Here is a 15,296-nt window from a genome sequence, read left to right on the forward strand (position 1 = left end):
CTTGCGATTCAACTGAGCCATGAGTTACTATACTAAGTGCATGGTTCACTCTTGTAGGTTGGGTATTTTTGATTCTACGATTGATTCCAGAGAGCTGAGACGCCGTGGACGACAATCCACATCGTCGTCTTCACAGTCGTCCCGTTCACGATCAGCAGCCCATGAGATAGAGCTTGCGGTGTTGCGTCAACAGGCAGAGTACCATCAATCAGTCTTGAGGGAACAATTGGAGTACCAGAGGCAACAATCTGAATACCAGAGACAACAAGCCGAGTACCAAAAGAAGAGGGACGAGTATTATGCAAGCCTCCAGGCCCAAAATCAAGCTCTTCTCTCGGTAAGTTGAAGTAACATTTTGTAGCTTATTTTGCAAAACACTTGATATGTATCTTGTTTGCTCAACAATGACTTGTATATAATTTGTAGCAACTAGCCCAACAAGCGGGCGTCCCGATGCCGACATATGGGATGCCGCCTCCGGACTTTGCACTGCCAATGCCAATGTTGGCGCCTCCACCACCGCCTCCGCCTCCGTCACAATTCCCTATGGTATGTACACATATGCGTGTGTGACATGTTCATAGATGTCTTATGTGTTTAAATGAACAACTGAATGGTTACTATTTCATGTGCTTGTGTTATAGGGATTTCAGACACCACCCGCTTCAGTTGCCGCACCTGGAGATGGGTCTGGTCAGGACGACACAACACATTCGTGGGTGAACAATCTTTTCAGCACGCATAGTCCAGCCGGAGGAGGTGGCGATGGATATGAGTGATAATGATGTAAAACACTTGTTGAAACCTTTCATGTGAAAGCCTACCCGTCGAATAATGTTCATTTTGGAGTTTGGACAACTATGTTTATGTAAACACTTATTGCAACCATTTGGAACTATGTTGTTATGTTAAATTTTGTGAATGTGAATGCTTATGTGATTATATTTGTGCATGTGTATACTTATGTGAGTATATTTGTTAATGTGAATGTGTATATGTGTATGAAATCTGTTTTGTATTTGCAAATGTCAGATTTTTTAAATTTCAGATTTTTGTGCAATTTCTGAAAAACGTTATGTCCGACGGCTTCGTGTAGGCCGTCGGACATAAGGTGCATGTTATGTCCGACGGCTTTAAACCGTCGGACATAAGCTATATGTTATGTCCGACGGCTTTAAACCGTCGGACATAACAGATGTGGGCCCAGGCGGCGGGTAAAACGGTTACGCCGCCTTATCTCCGACGGTTCGATGGGGCCGTCGGACATAGCGTATGTCCGACGGCAGCCGTCAGACATAATGCTATTTCCGACGCATTATCCACGACGGCTTAAAACCGTCGGAGATAAGTTAATGCCGTCGGACATAGCTTATCTCCGACGGCTTAGTTCTTATGTCCGACGGTGTTAGCCGTCGGAAATTTCCTCGTTTACTGTAGTGAATGTTCTTATGCATATATATGTTTGTTTGCTTGTGTCTGTTTGTCTTCGCTTCGCGTTGCGATTGGATCACGATTCGTTTCCGAACTTCGAGGAATCGACGGTCAAGCTTCGGCGACCAAGTGATCTAGCTCTTTGGGTTCCACGAAGTTGAAGACTCTGAGCATCTGTTTTGGTGAAGGCAAGTGTCCTCTGACCCATTATGTCCCATTTACTTTATAATACACTGTCCCGCATACTATGAACAACCTAAGGATTTACTAGCTTTCTATTTACCTTGTCCTTGATTTACCTTTTGGGTTACTATGGTTAGCTACATGCTAGCGCTTTACTTTAATCAATGAACATGATGAGATACAATGATGATACTATGATTTTATTCTGGATATGATGATATACTTGTGGCATTTAGGGGACTCGGGCTGTTTCCCGAGTACCTCTCCGTAAGGACCTGTTCGTTGAGAGACCACCCGGGATAACAGTGCAACCATGAGGGTGGAATGGGGTGCCCTTAGCTAATTAATTAGAGGAACTAGAAGTGTAGTTGCTTCGCCGTCGTGCCGTCAATGGGGTCCAGGCACAGTGCTTGCTCTGCCGAGGCTGGGTGCCGAGGTTCTTTCGTTTTGCTTTTTAGTCGCCCTCCTGCGGGGAGAGGTACTGTGTTTATCAAACTGGAGAAACCTAACGGGCAGCTATGACCTCTAGGGAATCTTTGTAAAGGCTTCGTAGTGAATCCCTGGCCATTCACCTTGGGAGTGAATAAGGGTCTTGCAAGCCCGGGCTAGAGAGGGAATCACGGCTCATGGGTAAAGTGTGCGACCTCTGCAGAGGGTAGTGAAACTGGTATATCAGCCGTGCTCACGGTTAAGAGCAGCCTTGGGATCCTCTTTGATTAGAGATACAAATGATCTGAGATACAATGGTTCTATTTATTATTTTGGTTCGATGACAATAATGATGTTCCTCGATGAGGAAATGATTCACGGGTTGGTTATATGATAAAACTTGGCTTCCACTAATAATAAATACCTGACCAACTAAAAGCAACTGCTTGAGCTTAACCCCACATAAAGCTAGTCCACCTCAGCCAAACAGGACATTTGCTGAGTACGTTGATGTGTACTCACCCTTGCTTTCACAAAACACCAGGTTGCCTTTGGTGCAATCTATGCTCAGATAAAGAAGAAGGCGTCGAGGTGGATCTCCAGGAGTTCTAGGACGTTGATGAGTTCGAGGATTAGGCTAGCGATCTCCCCCAGTCAGCTGCCTGTGGTGGGTTGTTTACGTTGGCTACGTTTCGATTCTGTGTACTTTGATTTATATTATGTAAATGGCTCTAGTTTGTAATATTATTACTTACTCTTTATTGTAATTCGAAGCATTGTGCTATGATGAGTCATTTATGTAATCGCTGTGTACGTGAATTTCTGATCCTGGCACGTACATTGTTCGCATTCGGTTTACCTTCAAAACCGGGTGTGACAAAAAGGGACCCCTAGGCGCATGGAGGAATAGACCAAGCATTCCTTGAGCACTCTTGATCACTCACACTCCATTCTTGCACACTTGTTCGACATTCTAGTGATTTGAGCTCCGTTCTAGTGTGCTAGTCTTTTGAGCTTAAGTCTGGGTCTTGTGTGTGCGTATTTGCTGTGATCTGTGTGTCTTGTGTGAGTTGCTAATCCCTCCCTTACTCCGTGCTTCTTTGTGAACATCTTTGTAAGGGCGAGAGACTCCAAGTTGTGGAGATTCCTCACGAAAGGGATATAGAAAAGAAAAGCAAACACCGTGGTATTCAAGTGAGTCTTTGGACCGCTTGAGAGGGGTTGATTGCAACCCTCGTCCGTTGGGACGCCACAACGTGGAAGTAGGCAAGTGTTGTACTTGGCCGAACTACGGGATAAACCATTGTGTCTACCTGTGTTGATTCTCTTGTGGTTATTATGTTTCACTAAGACTCTTCTCTAGCCACTTGGCAATACTGTGCTAACGCTTAACCAAGTTTTTGTGGCATTAAGTTCAAGTTTTACAGGATCACCTATTCACCCCCCCCCCCCTCTAGGTGCTCTCAAATTGGACAACCAATACTTACTTACCTTTGCTACTCTGATTCTTTTCTAAACTTTTCTTAATCTTCTCTCATCTATTTCCGCTTTACTCTGATTATTCTTATCTTTTCATTCTAAAGACAAATATGGATTTCACACTTTGAAATCCCGTACCTAAAGTGACTTTTAGGAATAGGAGACCTAATCTTAGGAACAAAAACAAAACTATTTTTTGGTATCCATACACTTGAGTGTTTGTTCTTATGATACTTGTTTGATTTGGATCTTTGATTGAGTGTGATGGGTTGTGGAGTAATGTCCACAATTACATCTGCATATACATAATGCTTATAAAACTAACTAGACAAACTAGATTATCCCTCAATAAAGTATCTAGCCTAACAATATCCATCTCATCTTGAAAGATTCTATCCTACACTCATAGATCCATCTTATCTTAAAAAGATACTCATCTTGAAAAGATCTGATGTCGCCCTAGTAGATCTAACTGACCTCAAAAGATTATACCTTATCCTTATGGATTCATCTTGCCCTAGTAAGCATAATTATTCCACACCAATGTAACAACCAGGATCTAATCCAAATTAAATAGATCTTATCTAGTTATTCCAATCTAATCTAGATCATATCTAATCTAATATGATCTAATCTAGTGTGAGTTACTTAATGCTGGTACAAAGAATAAGGCCATGTCCCTAAATCACTTAAGCCTAAACTGGTGACTTATGTAAACTCGGCTACACCCAACAAACTTGACCTATATAGCATGTTACATAACCTATCCAGCCCATCTAGAAATAATCAACCAAACCAGATTTTGACTAATCTCATTTAACTCATAAACACCTACTAAACTAACTGCTTTATCTACGTGTCACCTACAAAGTTGTCTCAACCACATGTTCCTAACTCAGATGGAGACACAAGATAATCAACCTCATCAAGAAAGGATAAACAACCCCTCAAGTCTTCAAGGACCAGGCTGGATCGCCAGATGAATCAAGATCCACAATCTTGGATGGAGTATTTCCTTACCCTACTCTTTCTTGCCCAAACCTATCTATGCTTTAAAGGCATCTTCTATCCTACATAATAAAGTGGACATACATACACCCATGCTTTCCAAACCACCAAGAGCTCTACCAAGCTACATAAATATATATATATATACACTACTACTTATAAGATCTAAGTGTTACCTTAGTTAGTAGCTAGTATTTTACTATATTGAGAATAATAATAAGGTCTTATTGACCCTATGTGTTGCTAATGAATTATGCATCATGCTGAGATTTTGTTTGTGCATATGTGTTGAGATAACATGGTTATACACCCCTTTACCTTACAAATCTCAAGGACGAGATTTCTGTTAAGGGGGGTAGGATTTGTAACACCCTAAATCTCATTTTGAGAATATAGTAAATTTTAAAAAAGATCTTGAATTAGAATTTTTTTCTCCTTAGAATTACCATAACATTTGAAGTCATATCTCCTTAAATAAAAGTTTTGTAACAAAAATTCAATAAAAAGATTCTTATATAAAATTAGCCTTTATTGAAGTTTATAAGTATTAATGTGAGAATTTTTTTTAAGAGATCATACAATATAAACTATTATTCTTAAAATAATTACATGGGTGCTACATATTCAAAAGCAATTTCTTATGTAGAATAATAAATGAATGAATGAATAAATAAATATATAAATAAAATGAATATTGCACCATGCTGGATTCTGATTGTGCATTTTGTTTGAGATAGAAAATTCAAAACTCAGATTCAAAAGTGAATTCAATTGGAAATAGAAATGAAATCTAAAATGAGAAAAAAAATAAAAGAAAAGGGATATACCTGCGCCATGGGCTGATTTGGTTGCTTCTCGGCCCACCTGGCTTACCATCCGCGCAGCCCAACTCAGGGAAAACGAGCGCTGCGTTTCTCTGGCAGCTGGGGCCCCTCGTTCAGCCGCTCACGTCCTATGACGCATGGGGGCTGCGTACCAGTCACTACACGCGTAGTCGCGCGCGCCAGCTAATCCATTCCTCCCTGGCGCGTGGGACCCACCCTTTCCCCTGTTTCTCTTCCTCGTCGGGCATCTCGGGCGTGTTGTTACGCCGCCCGATACCCCCGCGCCCACGGACTCCCCTCGACTGGCTACAAAAGCGGGCCGAACCCCTCTGTACCTCCTCTTCCCTAGCCATCCGTGGGTCGCGGTCAACCAGGGGCGCGAGTTAAGCTAGTGGCGCCGCCAATTCCGTGGTGAGAACGAAGACAGAGAGAAAGAACCGAGCTGTGCCATCACTGGTGGGCTCGTCGTTGTCGCTGCCCCAGTGCCGTGCCGTGAAGCTCCACCTATCCGTGGAGAAGTTATTGTGGCCTCGCCGCGTTGAACCGGCGCCTGGGGCTCGGGATTTCTTCACCGGAGACCGCGAACCCACTGTCCTCCGTGGCCAGCCTCTCCGCAGACTCCTTCTCTGGTGAGTCCTCATCCCCCGCATTCGCTATTGTCTCCTCTACGCGTAGCTCGGTTTAATCGACGTTTTGGGCACTGTGGTGGTCGGTGGCCTTTGCGCCAACGGTGTGGTTCCGCCGCCGTGGAACTCGCCCGCGCTACCGCTCGAGATTCCACCACAGTGGGTCTGGGAGCTTCGATTAGAGGCGTGGATGGCACACAGTGCTTCGCTAGATGGGATTGTCGATCGGGGAAACCGTGATTTCACGCCGGAGTTGGTGCTCCGCCGTGGGTTCCGCTCGCACCGTGGGTAGAGTCCTCACCACGACGATTTGGCATCGGAACGACCTGTTTCCGGTCGCTACCTCGCCTGGTGCGAGTAGGAGTAGCTAGTTTTGGAGTTCGGGCGCCGTGGCGGGGCGTGGCCACCGCTCCGGTGGGCCTCCGTCGTGCGGGGCGGTTCTGTGCGGGGCGGCAGGGGAAGAAGTGTGGGGAGCGTTGGATTCTTATCTAACGGCTGATGGTGGTTCGGGGAAATAGCTCTTTGTGCGACTAATCCGGTCCATGGGGTCTAGATCGGGTGGCTGGGAATGCGTGGGTATTCCGACAAAACTCCACCGTGGATTGAAAATTGGGCGGGTCTGGTTAAACGTGGGTGTTCCATGGATAGTTTTTAATCCTAGCCGTTGGAGTCTGATCTGGCGTCCGGAACTCAACTTGGCCATATTAAATCCGGTCCGTTGATTCTAGATCTGAGTGCTCAGATTACATACCGGTTCAGTGGGGTCTGGATTTAATCTCGTACGTCCAACTCTAATCCAACGACAGATATCCACCCATACCTCTTCGCGCGCGTCAACTTGCAAAGAAACCCCTCTGTTTTCACAAAAACAACCCACCGTCCACTGTGGGTAGAACTGAGTCTAGGAAATCTTATAGATTAAACCCTGTGCTTCTCTGGTTTTGACGCCCAGCCCAGAGAATTAGAAAATCCAGAAAGTAAATAGAAAATGATTTTAATGAGAAAATAAATGCTAGAAACTTGTTGTTGGAGACTTGTTCTCAAATGCTAAGAGTTAAGAACAAGGCAACATAAAAAGTGTTAAGTGTTAAAGTCCTTCGTCCTTCGAAGCATTATGTCCCCTTCGGGAAATAATGAGTCTGGGACGAAGGTCATAAGAGAAATACCTTCGCAAACATAACAGATAATGACGAAGGACTTATATAAAGCATGAAATATAATATAAGCATCATCGCAGAATCATTTCTATTTTATTAACATGGAAAAATAGAAATGATTTCAAATTACAAATGTACCTTCGGTCCTGAGAGAAGGTAAAAAGTACAAGCGTGACGCAAAAGCAAATGCCAAGTCAGCGTGAACAGTACGGGAGTACTGTTCATCTATTTATAGACGCGGGACGCAGCCCACGTAAAATTACATCCATGTCCATTACATTTGTTAACGGCTTATGGAAATCTGTCGAGGCCCCCGAAGTCTTTTCATCTTTAAGTCGGTTCCCCCTTCTGCCATCGCACCGAAGCTTCCCTGCGCACAGCTTCGGCTACACTCGACCTTCGTCTGGTTCAGGCTTCGTCCTGGCCGTGCTCCATATTCATAATTCTGGATCCGAAAATACCTGTTCACATAATCCACTCGGAAAACATTGTCAAATCATGTTTTTGAGGACCTTCGGAGGACGAAGGCCCCCAACAGTAGCCCCTCGCAATATTAATTTGTAAATAATAAATTCAGATTGCGATATGGACGAAGGCCTTGAGCCGAAGGTCCGAAAAAACACCTTCCCTTTGCTAGAATAGCAACATCTACTGACAAGCGGGGCCTTTCAATTTTCAACGCCCTAGGCGTATAAATAAGATCACATCGCGAACTGATTTGGTACGCACACTTGCCCTCTGCTTCGGCCCACTAAAAATTTTTAGCTCTTGTACACTAAGATTTGCTGATCTTTTAGCTTTGAAGCTTCGGCTTTTAAAAACAGTTTTTTAGCGCTTCCGAAGATGTCTGAAGCTGCTAAGAAGGCTGCTGCTGAGATGAAGCTGAGTCTTGATGAAGAGAAGAACCTAGGGTTTCTTATAGCGATGTCGAAGTCCAACACAGAAAAGATTACCAAGGAAATTCTGGAGGGGCTGTCTGAAGATACTGGTGACAGTGAAAGTTATGATATGGACAGTAGTGGCGAAGACTCCGAAGATCGCCCCTGGCGACCAAGCCATTCAGTTTATGGTAAATCAACTATCAAAGAGAATCATCTTGTTAATATGAGAGGAAGGTATTTCCGGGATCTGTCCATTGTGAGGGCGGACGAAGGGGAAAAAACTTGTCCACACCCTGAAGAAAATGAAGTTGTGGTGTACCGAAGCTTTTTGAAAGCTGGATTGCGATTCCCCTTGAGCAGCTTCGTCGTGGAGGTGTTGAAAATCTTCGAAGTCTATCTTCATCAACTTACTCCCGAGGCAATTATAAGGCTAAATATCTTCGTGTGGGCCGCGAGGAGCCAAGGTCTGAAGCCTGACGCAAGAAGCTTCTGTAATGTTCATGAATTATTATATGAAACAAAGCCTTGGGGCAAAGAACAGTACCATAACAACTTTGGCTGCTACAGCTTCGTTTCTCGGTCCGGGGCAAGCTGTCCCGTACCAACCTTTCGGAAGAGATGGCCCGGGGATTGGATGACAGAATGGTTTTATGTGAAGAATGACTTATCAGCACGAGAAGACATCAAAGGTATAATTATGCGTCCTATTTGGCAAAGCTTCGGCCTTCGGAGGCCGAAGGTTGAAATGAACGAAGCCGCCGAAGAGTGCCAAAGAGCCTTCGGCGTTGTCTGTTCTTTTATAGGAACAAGGGACTTAGTACAAGAACATATCGCCTTCAGGGTGTGGCCGCTTGCTGAGAAATGGGAAATGCCACAAGAAACCATAAAAGAGGCCGACGAAGGTGAGCTTGTGAGACTGAAGTACACCTTCAAATTTGGAGATAAATTTATTGAGCCAGATGATGAGTGGTTGAAAAGCATTGACAATTTAAGTGATGAGCTACTCGGGACCTACTCGAAGGCTGAAGATAATGCAATGTCAGCAGCCTTCGGAGGCCGAAAAAAGAAGAGACTGAATCGGGTATTTGATGCCATTGGGTTTGTCTACCCTGATTACTGCTATCCCATTCGAAGGCAGAAGAGAAAAAACACAATCTCTGCAAATGAAGAAGCTGCAGCTGCTCCTAGCGAGCCAGAACCGAAAAGGAAAAAGATAAAGGTTCTTACGCATCGGCCGCGTTATATTGAACCAGCTTCGGTGCCTGAGTTCACCGGAGAAGCTTCTTCGGCCACCGAAGCTGAACAGCCAACCTTGCTGCCAGAAACTGCAGAGATGGCCGAAGCACCATCCACAGAAAAAATGGAAGAAGCGAAAAAGCCGACTAAGGAAAAAACATTAGAAGTTTTGAGTCCTGCAGTAAATATTGAAACAGCAAAAAACCAAAAGGGGCCATCAGTGACCCCAAAAAGGAAAAGAATGGTAAATGTACTAGACGTCTTGGAGACAATTAAGTCTTCAAGCACAATTCCAAAAAAGAGTGTTGAAGTTGCTGAAGCTTCTACTGAAGCTTCGGCTCAACAAGCTGAAGCTGAAGCTGGGCCTTCAGAGCCCTACAAGGAGCAACCTTTTGAAGCCGAAGCAATAAAAATTCCAGAACCAGTATTAGTTGAAGAAACTGACACCGCCATCCCCGAAGCACCTGCCAGCATGCGTGATTACATGATACGACATGCTTCGGGGAAGAAGCTATCCGAAGAAGAAATTTTCTTATATGAATTCTTTTTCGTATAGGGCCTGATCCTAAGCAACGCACTAAGAGCCCAAAAGAGCGCCGAAGATGAAAGCTATGAAATTGCGTTTAATAATTTACGCTCCGAAGTTATCAGACTGAGAAACGAAGCTTTGGAAAAAGATAAAATTCTGCTTACACTGGTAGATAAAGTGAAAAAAGACGAAGCTGCTTCAAAGGCCCAGGCCGAAGCTCAAAAACGCGAGATTAAAGATCTTCAGAAACAGCTGGCTAGAGCTAAAGAGGAGCGCGCGCTTGAGGAAACGAAACGAGAACTTAGTGATTTTATGGTCAGCAAATTGGAATCAAAAGTTAAGGAGCTTCGCACATCTCAGGGGAAATGCTATGTCAAATCTGTAGAATGTGTGAATAAAATTAAATCCAGCTTCGCCAGCGTAGGCGCCTTTTCCAGCGAAGAGAATTTCTCTCGAGGCAATCCCGAAGGTCCGCTGGAATGGATTAGCCACGAAGCAGAGGCCTTCGAAGAGATTCTGAACAGTCGTGGCGACATATGCGCTTTTTCGGGCGCCAGAGGAATTGCTTCTGTCTTAGAGAAGAAAGGTTGCGGGCATGTAAAATTTTTAGCTCAATCCGAAGCTACCTTATCTTCCGAAGACGTCAAGGACCCCTCGGCCGAAGCAAGCGTGGTTGGTGGCAAATTTTTTACTGATATCTGGAACGACGGCGGCCGAGGAATGGCGCAAGAGATCATCCAAAGGAGCGAAAAAGGCATTCATGACGCCAGAAAAGTGGCAGAAGCTGCCGAAAGGAGTACAGAGCCCGAAAGGCAATTAGGTACCAATTAGTCGCTCTTATTGTGTTGTAATTTTTATTCCAAATTTTGCTCAAGGTTTGCAAAAGTAATGAAGAAATGTTCTCTTCCCTCAGAAACTGCTGGATCAAATGTCGACGAAGAAATTAAACAAATGGCCGAAACTATTTTGGACAAGGTTGTTGACCAACTTCTAAATGAGGCCGCCGAAGAAGTATTGAGAGAAGATTAGATGCTATTTGGAAAAATCATTTAAAGTGTAATCTATGTAACACTTTGTACATTTGAATGTAATATACAAATCTCCTTTCATTATTGAATTCTTTACGATGCATGAAACATTAAATACATACCATTTTTGAGCCTTTGGCGAAAAAACACCTTCCCTTCTTTTCATGCTTCGTGAAGAAGGCATTCTCCGTTAAAATTATTCTGATGAATCACATCCATGCTTCGTCAAAACATTCTTCGAAGCCATACTCCGAAGCTATACAACTTTGATATTGATCTGATAAAGCTCGCCCATGTTTCGTAAAAATATTCTCCGAAGCTGTATTCCGAAGCTGTACAATTTCGATGTCACTTTCTCAAAGCATCCTTTCGAAGGTTGAGAGTATCTCCTTCTCTTGCCAAATGCAATATGATGTATGATGCTTATGCTATGCAAAATGATGTGATGATGTTATGTTATGCATGTGACATTTGTTCCGGAGATACACATAAAATATATTCGTAAGCTCTGCATTCCCTTGGGAACGTCTTTGGAGCTTCTTCGTCTTTTACTTAGACGGTATCAGCGTTGACTTTTCGCTGTAAGCCTCCCTTAGGAGCTTCTTCGCCTTTTACTTAGGCGGTATCAGCGTTGACTTTTCGCTGTAAGCCTCCCTTAGGAGCTTCTTCGCCTTTCACTTAGGCGGTATCAGCGTTGACTTTTCGCTGTAGGCTCTGCATTCCTTTAGGAACGACTTCTGAGCAGAAAACTTACACTGCGCTCCCTTTGGAACGGCTTTTTGTGACTTCATAAACTTACTCTGCGTTCCTTAGAACGACTTTCTGTTACTCCGAAGGATTTTTAATCCGAAGGTCCTCCTTGGTAACGGAAAAAGTTTTAGGCTTCAGCAACTTAGGCCTGTGGAGCAAATAGATTTTCCTCGTGGGAAACAACGAAATTATTACATGAAAACTATCAATGTTTTTTGCTTCACAGAAAATAAAACTGAATAGAAAAGACTGCTATCAAAGGTAGGATATGTCAATAAATGTGCTTCGACTCTGGCACAGTGCTGTTGACTGTGCGAGCTTCGGACTGTTCTCTGAAGTCCCTCTGATGTGGAGCGTATTGACTCCCTTCTGGCTGTTGACCTTGCTGCAATGGAGGTGGAGGCGGAAGCTGCTGCCAGGAAGCTTGAGGTTGACTTACCGAAGCTACAGAAGCCGCAGGGTGGTTGTCTATGTATTGTGGGACATAAGGCGGATGAAACGAAGCAGTATGCATAACCTGCTTCGACTGAGCTTGTTGAGATGCAGCTTCGGCTAGTTCCTTTTGCTTCTGGATTGTAACATGGCACGTCCTAGTGGTGTGGCCCTTGCCCTCTCCACAGAATAGGCAAAACAGTCTCCTTGGCTGATCTCCGAATCTTCCGCCGAAGCCCCTGGCGCCTCTGCCTCTTGGAGCTGGTGGCCGAAAGAAAGTTTGTTGTTGCCCCGAAGCCTGTGAGGAGCACTGCGGCCTGTTTTGCTGACTCCCCTTATCATCATTCTGAGTGTTGTGAATGGAACGGACATGCCTCGGGTAGTATCTTCCTCCGAAGCCCCTGGTCATCTCAGAAAATCTGAAGGCCTCCTCCCTTCTTTGGCGAAAGTCATTGTCAGCACGAATGTACTCATCCATCTTTTGGAGCAATTTCTCCAAGGTCTGAGGAGGCTTCCGAGCAAAGTATTGAGCTGCAGGTCCAGGACGGAGCCCCTTGATCATGGCTTCGATAACGATTTCATTGGGCACCGTTGGTGCCTGCGCCCTCAATCGTAAGAACCTTCGGACATACGCCTGAAGGTATTCTTCGTGATCCTGAATACACTGGAAGAGGGCTTGAGCTGTAACCGGCTTCGTTTGAAATCCTTGAAAGCTGGTCAGTAACATATCCTTCAGCTTCTGCCATGAAGTGATTGTTCCTGGCCGAAGGGAGGAATACCAGGTCTGAGCAACATTCCTGACGGCCATGACGAAAGACTTCGCCATGATTGCAGCGTTGCCCCCGTACGAAGACACTGTTGCTTCGTAGCTCATCAAGAATTGCTTCGGGTCGGAGTGGCCGTCAAACATGGGGAGCTGGGGTGGCTTATAGGATGGAGGCCAAGGTGTAGCCTGCAGCTCAGCAGACAGAGGAGAAGCATCATCAAAAACAAAATTTCCCTGATGGAAATTATCATACCAGTCGTCTTCGTTGACGAAGCCCTCCTGATGGAGGTCTTTCTGATGAGGCCTTCTGTTCTGCTCATCGTGAGTGAGATGGCGAACTTCCTCAGAAGCTTCGTCAATTTGCCTTTGCAACTCAGCTAGGCGGGCCATCTTCTCCTTCTTCCTCTGCACTTGTTGATGTAGCATCTCCATCTCTCTGATTTCTTGGTCTAGCTCTTCTTCCTCAAGCGTCGGGCTAACAGCTTTTCTCTTCTGGCTTCTGGCCTCCCGAAGAGAGACGGTCTCCTGGTTGTGGTCCAGCGGTTGTAGTGCTGCAGCCCCAGCCGCTGAAGCTTTCTTCGGCGCCATAGCGAAGGTCTATAGCTTCCGAGGGTGTTCACGAAGACTCGAAGTGGAAGTGAGTTCACCCACGGTGGGCGCCAATGTTGGAGACTTGTTCTCAAATGCTAAGAGTTAAGAACAAGGCAACATAAAAAGTGTTAAGTGTTAAAGTCCTTCGTCCTTCGAAGCATTATGTCCCCTTCGGGAAATAATGAGTCTGGGACGAAGGTCATAAGAGAAATACCTTCGCAAACATAACAGATAATGACGAAGGACTTATATAAAGCATGAAATATAATATAAGCATCATCGCAGAATCATTTCTATTTTATTAACATGGAAAAATAGAAATGATTTCAAATTACAAATGTACCTTCGGTCCTGAGAGAAGGTAAAAAGTACAAGCGTGACGCAAAAGCAAATGCCAAGTCAGCGTGAACAGTACGGGAGTACTGTTCATCTATTTATAGACGCGGGACGCAGCCCACGTAAAATTACATCCATGTCCATTACATTTGTTAACGGCTTATGGAAATCTGTCGAGGCCCCCGAAGTCTTTTCATCTTTAAGTCGGTTCCCCCTTCTGCCATCGCGCCGAAGCTTCCCTGCGCACAGCTTCGGCTACACTCGACCTTCGTCTGGTTCAGGCTTCGTCCTGGCCGTGCTCCATATTCATAATTCTGGATCCGAAAATACCTGTTCACATAATCCACTCGGAAAACATTGTCAAATCATGTTTTTGAGGACCTTCGGAGGACGAAGGCCCCCAACACTTGTATAATTCATAGAAAATTCATACTAAGTTCAAATTAATCCATTACAATTCCTATAATTTTGTAATATTATTGTTTATAATTTAGTGCCACTGTTTTGACATGAATATCACAATAAAATTTGTATCCTATTTAATCTTGTACAAAACATATAAAACCTTCAGAAATTCATAACTTGCTAACCGTAACTCCGAATTTAGTAATTCTTGTTCTCCCGATCTCGTAGCAACGCGTAGATTATTATTATGCAGTTTGTTCTTATGTTTGGTGTAATGTTAATTTTGTCTATACACTGTGTGTTTGTATTGCTACGACTAGCGTGAGGTCACGAGTCACCTGATGTGCAAGTTGGTACCTGGAATCTCAAGTCCCAGGCAAGTTGTGCCCTTGACCACTTTTTACCCAATAATGTTCTTTAATATCATTTATTCATGCATAGGTTAATTTTGATGGGACCCAATAGGTTACCCTAGATTGTTTATCTCATTACCTTGTTTACCCCTGAATCACTTGGGTAGTTTGCTATTGCTTTACATGGATTTGGGATAATTATTTATCATATCTATGTTCCAGTTATTTTGTTATTCTATTTATGTTCATGTCAAGATCATTAATGTTAATTGGAACATAGAGCTTAACTTGAGAAACACGTGCCACCACAAGGGTTTATGGACGCCCTTGGCTGATTAATTAGGAAAGCTAGTGGAGGACTACCTTACTCGAAAGGGGCAAGAGCAGTAGGGGAGTGGTCAGTGTAGGGAGGTCCTTGGTTGATTTTGCTGCGATGGCGGTCAGGCAAGAACCCTGCATTGGAGCTTCCTATAAACTGTAGCGGGTTTTCTGAAGCTAGTGGAACTTTGTAAAGGCCTCGTAGTGTTACCCTGCCTCGCCTCCTCGGTAGAGGTGTATGGGAAGTCGCGATCCCTTGGCAGATGGGTAACATGACTTGTGGGTAAAGGGTACCACCTCTGCAGAGTGTAAAACTGGTATACTAGCCGAGCTCACGGTCATGAGCAGCTCAGGACTCTCTAATGATTAACTTATGGAACTAAATTCAATTTGTCATATGCATTGCATCGCAGGTGATGTTGTTACTTTTGTTCTACTACTTAATTGGGTTGGTATTTACTTATACTTAGTAATTGCTAATAAAATTTTGACTAACTTTAAAAGCAATGCTCAGCTCTAACCATCCTCTTCGGT

General features: G+C 44.2%; 1 long non-coding RNA gene across 1 annotated transcript; it reads left to right on the forward strand.

The window, feature by feature from the left end:
• The first annotated feature begins 513 nt into the window (after nucleotides 1–513).
• LOC109944939 (uncharacterized) lies at nucleotides 514–946 on the forward strand. The gene is made up of 2 exons (XR_002268331.1): nucleotides 514–549; nucleotides 645–946. It is a non-coding gene; the product is annotated as an uncharacterized lncRNA (long non-coding RNA).
• Nucleotides 947–15,296: the final 14,350 nt, after the last annotated feature.

This window comes from Zea mays, chromosome 3 (genome assembly GCF_902167145.1).
Source record: "Zea mays cultivar B73 chromosome 3, Zm-B73-REFERENCE-NAM-5.0, whole genome shotgun sequence".
NCBI classification, from domain to species: Eukaryota; Viridiplantae; Streptophyta; class Magnoliopsida; order Poales; family Poaceae; genus Zea; species Zea mays.